Source organism: Salmo salar, chromosome ssa22 (assembly GCF_905237065.1).
Source record: "Salmo salar chromosome ssa22, Ssal_v3.1, whole genome shotgun sequence".
NCBI lineage: Eukaryota > Metazoa > Chordata > Actinopteri > Salmoniformes > Salmonidae > Salmo > Salmo salar.
The window spans coordinates 14,562,600-14,568,599 of NC_059463.1; positions in this window are offsets into that span (position 1 = coordinate 14,562,600).

Here is a 6,000-nt window from a genome sequence, read left to right on the forward strand (position 1 = left end):
TTGTACATTGCAGGAAAGAGAGCAGCTTTGATACAAAGGAAAAATGAAGACACCTAATGTTGAACAATGTGGTTAACGGAAGGAGAATGTGTCTGATGTTTCTGCAATCTCCTAATATTTTTGTAGTGCCTAATTTATCATGTAGAAATTATGCCAGATATATTTACTGTTATTGATTTTCACCACAGAGAGGGTCGTTAGCTTCACATTTCTTAGCTAGCGTGTCAGCTAAACAGGGAATCCAGAGCATGTGGCAAGGTAAAGCATCATGGTTAAAACATCATTCGAGCACCAGTTTGATTGATTGGGTATGACTACAAAGTATTGTCTATGATTTCAATAATCTACCAAATGTTGTTTTGACAGCACACAGCACTTATCTGCTTCCAAACAGAGTCCATGGTAGGCTAGTCTAAAAGCAAGACCATCCTCTTTGTCTCTATGCAGACTTCACTTCCAAGTTTGTATTTGTCTCCTAGCAATTAGTCTAGTGAAAATGTGCAGCTATTTTCTCTATCGTTTCCCAGATTGCCCTATGATTCTAGCATTCTCAACCACAAAGTAGATATTAACATTTTGCAGAGTGCATGTGTTATGTGTATGTATTGCAGGTTGGAAATATGGGTATCAGTGTGTATTGAGCAGATAATACAGCAGGAGAGGTAGTGGGCTCCTGGGAGGAGGCCACCACAGGGTCCGGACGGCCACCTGCATCTCCTCAGACTGCCAGGCCCTGTATAGAGCTGCAGCTCTCAACCCACTCCCTCCTCAGCAGTCAGACCTCTCTCAGAGCCTCTCCATATAATGCACCATCCAAGAGCTGAAATTAAAGCACTGTGCTTGTTTGAGCACCACCACTGAGAAACTGTTTCTTCATGCCTTGGAATTGCATGAGTGATATCTGCTGCATTTTCTTTCTGTTCCTGGTGGATTATTTTTTACTGCAGAATGTTAACGCCTTCATAACTGCAGTGGCTTGGAGCGCAGTAAAGGTTGTCGCTGGACTCCACCTACAAGCCCCACATGTCCTTCGAACTCTTAACTGTAACACCTGACAGAACAGATCACATGGTCCATTTGATACCAGATGTTGTTTGTTGTCCAGATGCACGCGCAGACAATTCACTTAAGAAAATGGAATTGAGCCCGGTGCTTAGAACGTTTGTTGGTCCACTGCTTCTTTGAACATTATTAGGTTCTCTGACTCCAACAAGAGACTCCAGCAAATAGGATACGTTTTGAGGATACATGCTGAGATATTCCACTGAAAAGTTTTGCGTTGCTTATCATGAATACAAGTCACACCACACTCACATCTCATTTCTCCACTGCAATCAATGGGGGAAAACCATTTAGTTTGATAGGTAAGAGTCAATACTACATTGATCTCCGGTCTATGTGAGTATGCTGTTCATTGATTACAGCTCAGTGTTCAACACCATAGTGCCTTTCAAGCTCATCACTAAGCTCAGGACCCTGGGACTGAACACCTCCCTCTGCAACTGGATCCTGGACTTCCTGACGGGATGCTCCCAGGAGGTGAGGGTAGGCAACAACACCTCACAGGTGCGTGTCTACTCCCCTTATGTACTCCCTGTTCACCCACGACTGTGTGGCCACGGATGACTCCAACACCATTATTAAGTTTGCTGACGACACAATGGTGGTAGGCTAGATCACCAATCACGATTAGACCGCCTATAGGGAGGAGGTCAGTGACCTGGCAGTGTGGTGCCAGGACAACAACTTCTCCCGCAACGTCAGCAAACGAAGGAGCTGATCGTGGACTACAGCAAATGGAGGGCTGAGCAATGAACATGGTCCCAACACACCAACACAGTCGTGAACAAGGCACGACAACGCCTCTTCCCCCTCAGGAGGCTGAAAAGATTTGTCATGGGCCCTCAGATCCTCAAAAAGTTCTGCAGCTGCATCATTGAGAGCATCTTGACTGGCTGCATCACCACTTGGTATGGCAACTGCTTGGCATCCGACCGCAAGTCGCTATAGAGGGTAGTACGTACATCACTGGGGTCGAGCTCCCTTCCATACAGAACCTCTATACCAGGAGGGCAGTGTCAGAGGAAGTCCCTAAAAATTGTCAAAGACTCCAGCCACCCAAATCTTAAACTGTTCTCTCTGCTTCCGCACAGCAAGCGGTACCGATGCACCAAGTCTGGAACCAACAGGATCCTGAACAGTTTCTACCCCCAAACTATAAGACTGCTAAATAGTTAACCAAATAGCTACCTGGACGATCTGAATTGACAATTTTTGCACAAACTCTTTTGACTCATCACATGTATTATCTATCCTACTGTTTATTATCTATCCTGTTGCCCAGTCACTTTACCCCTAACTATACCCTTACTTATATGTACATATTTACCTCATTTACCTCGTACCCCTGCACTAGACTTGGTACTGGTACCCTGTATATAGCCAAGTTATTGTTACTCATTGTGTATTTATTCCTCGTGTTATTATTTTTCTATATTATTCTCTCCGCATTGTTGGGAAGGGCCCGTAAGTAAGCAGTTCACTGTTAGTCTACACCTGTTATTTTGCCAGCAGCAACAGCTGAACTGGTGAGAATACCGGATTGCCACCCACTCCTCATGAGTTGACAAAAACACAAATAGCACATTAAGAGCAGACATGATTTGTGATAGACACATACCTACTAACTATATTTCAATAATTGACAATTACTATAGTGCCCGTCTACATGGATGGCACCACATCTTGGTTCAGTCAGAATGATTTTAACACAATCCCCATCTGTCTGCTGAGAATAAATAATCTCCCAATAAAAGCCCAATGATAAAGGATTTATTGAGCAGCAGCCCCCAGTGCTCATAAACTGGAACTGTAAATCTCTGTTCAAGAACTTGGCTTCTTTTTTCCACCATGTCTGTGGGAGGACACATTTGCTTTTACAGCTGCCACGCATTGTCTTCGTATTTGTGCCAGGAACTGAAATGAAGTGGAGTATGTACTTTAATTTAGACAATCCATACTTTCTAGGAAATTGGACAGCCTTGAATCCTCTTTCGTATACTGACCATATTGTATGATCTTTGCCTGCCATTATTATGTGCAAAATTACACCTTCTCATGACATGAGATAATGAGGATCATTTCATAATTATCTGTGTGTGTGTGTGTGTGTGTGTGTGTGTGTGTGCGTGTGTGTGCGTGCGTGTGTGTGCGCCACAGGAGGCTGCTGAGGGGAGAATGGCTCATAATAATATCTGTAATGGAACAAATGGAATGGCATCGAACACGTTTGATGTATTTGTTACCATTCCACTCATACTGCTCCAGTCGTTACCATTAGCCCATCCTCCCCAATTAAGTTGCCACAGAACCTCATGTGGTGTCCGTCCGTGCTCATGCGTATGTTCGTGTGTGTGTGTGTGTTTCTTATACATAATGACTGCGCTTAAGGATAGTGTTAACACGAGCAGCCGCGCGGTAAATTATTGATGAACTCTGGCGCCTTGAGAGGCTTGTAAAGCAGACGTACCTGGAGGTCAGAAACCCAGCCTCTGATAGCTATCACGTTTCTATCTGTCATGTCTCCACCTCAGGGCCTGGCTTCAGCTTCACCTGCTCGCTGGGACCATTTACACGGCCTGACTACCTGATACCTGGCTCTGTCTCTGTCTAAGCTGTTTTACACCACGCTAGCTTAAAGGCTTTGCCGTTGTCTCTTTTTACTGAATACTTGCTTGATTGATGTCATGCTGAAACTGAATGAGTTAAGAACAACACCGGGACTAACGATTGCCCAGTGCAATTATCTTACAACTGCAGTTGTTTCACCGTTATCAGAGGGTGAAAAAGATTGTGTTGTCTTCATGCAAATTGGCTGACCAGTATTGTCAATTATCGTCTTAATTTCCCAGTGTTAAAGTGGTTGAACATGTCCTATCCTCTCGCTTAATGCAGTGCATTGCTCTATTATTGGGGCTAATTACTACTGAACAAATGGCTGCTCACCGCCTGTCTGATGCAGTGTGTAATCATTCTTGACCTACTCACTGAACTCCACTTATTAAGTATGTGAACTGTATAATACTCAACATCGCCAGCTTAATAATTAATAGGACTAAATTCCATCCATTAAGTCTGAGGCCTTAATCACTGTGGTCACACAGAGCTTGGTTGACTCTGGAGAGAACGCGTCTGTGCGGGCTTTGGGTTTGTGTTGTGTTCGCCAACCTGCCTTGTTGCTGGATGGACTAGGACATGTTTTCATGTGTGCACAGGGTGTTTTTCAATGTTACTGCATTTTGTGCAGATATAGGGAGGTGATGATGCATTGGTCTTGTCTGTTTAAAGCAGGGTGCTCGAAAGTTGTGCTTTTGTCTTAGAGTCAGAAATTCTTCTCAATACTCATCGCCAGGATAATGTGAAACTCTCCCTGAATGAATTCAGGACTCTGGGTTTTTTCACTCGGTTGGAGGATTTTGACTGCCCTGTACTGCGTGATGGGCCTCTCTCTCCGACGAGCAGCCATTATTCACACTGCAAATCATGCAAGAAGCTGACAACCTGGCACCACTCCAAATGTGTGTTTCCATTTGGGAGCCATCCAAACAAAACCCTGAGTGCTCGGCAAAGCAATCATAATGAGAGATCCAGGGATGAGGGGGGTTGGGGAGGAGGGGGAGGAGCCAAACGTGAACTCATTCACTCAATTGACCAAAGGCTTAAGAGAATTTCCATTGGAATCAACACATCACAGCAGAGAAAAGCTTGTACTTTATTGATTGGAAATCAGTAAGGATTTCCAAACAATGGTGCTCTTTATTTTATTTGCCCATGTTTAGTTACACAGGAGGATGCATGGCTAGTGTACACATGCAACTTAATCTGTGTTGCTGTTCTTTTTGGTTTTCAAATGATCCTCTCATCCCTTCTGTGGACTAGCAAATGTATATTTTTTGCCTCTCAATAGCTCGACAGTACAGTATCAGTCTTTTCCTCCCCTGATTAACTAGTCTACTCTACACGCTGACAAATGTTTGGTGACGAGCCACTGATGTGATTCATTCCCTACTGTAGACCTCTTATTCATTCACCAAGACTGAATTATGAAAGAGACCGTAGAGTTTCTATTTCATCAGCATGCCAACTGGCACAATGATGAGAGAGGAGAGAGAGGCAAAAGAGGAGAGAGAGGCAGAGAGAGAGAGAGAGAAGCAGAGAGAGAGGGGAAAAAAACACACATTTCTTTCCACAGGGCCGTGGGGTGAGACAGGGATGCAGCCCCACCCTCTTTAACATATATATCAACGAATTGGTGAGGGCACTAGAACAGTCTGCAGCACCCGGCCTCACCCTACTAGAATCTGAAGTCAAATGTCTACTGTTAGCTAATGATCTGGTGCCTCTCTCCACTTCCAAGGAGGGCCTACAGCAGCACCTAGATCTTCTGCACAGATTCTGTCAGACCTGGGCCCTGACAGTAAATCTCAGTAAGACAAAAATAATGGTGTTCCAAAAAAGGTCCAGTTGCCAGGACCACAAATACAAATTAATCTAGACACCATTGCCCTAGAGCACACAAAAAACTATACATACCTCGGCCTAAACATCAGCGCCACAGGTAACTTCCACAAAGCTGTGAACGATCTGAGAGACAAGGCTAGAAGGGCCTTCTATGCCATCAAAAGATACATAAAATCGACATACCAATTAGGATCTGGCAAAAAATACTTGAATCAGTTATAGAACCCATTGCCCTTTATGGTTGTGAGGTCTGGGGTCCGCTCACCAACCAAGAATTCACAAAATGGGACAAAAACTGCATGCAGAATTCTGCAAAAATATTCTCAGTGTACAACATAAAACACCAAATAATACATGCAGAGCAGAATTAGGCCGACACCTGCTAATTATCCAAATCCAGAAAAGAGCCGTTAAATTCTACAACCACCTAAAAGGAAGTAATTCCCAAACCTTCCTGGAGAAGAGTCCCCTAAGCTAGCT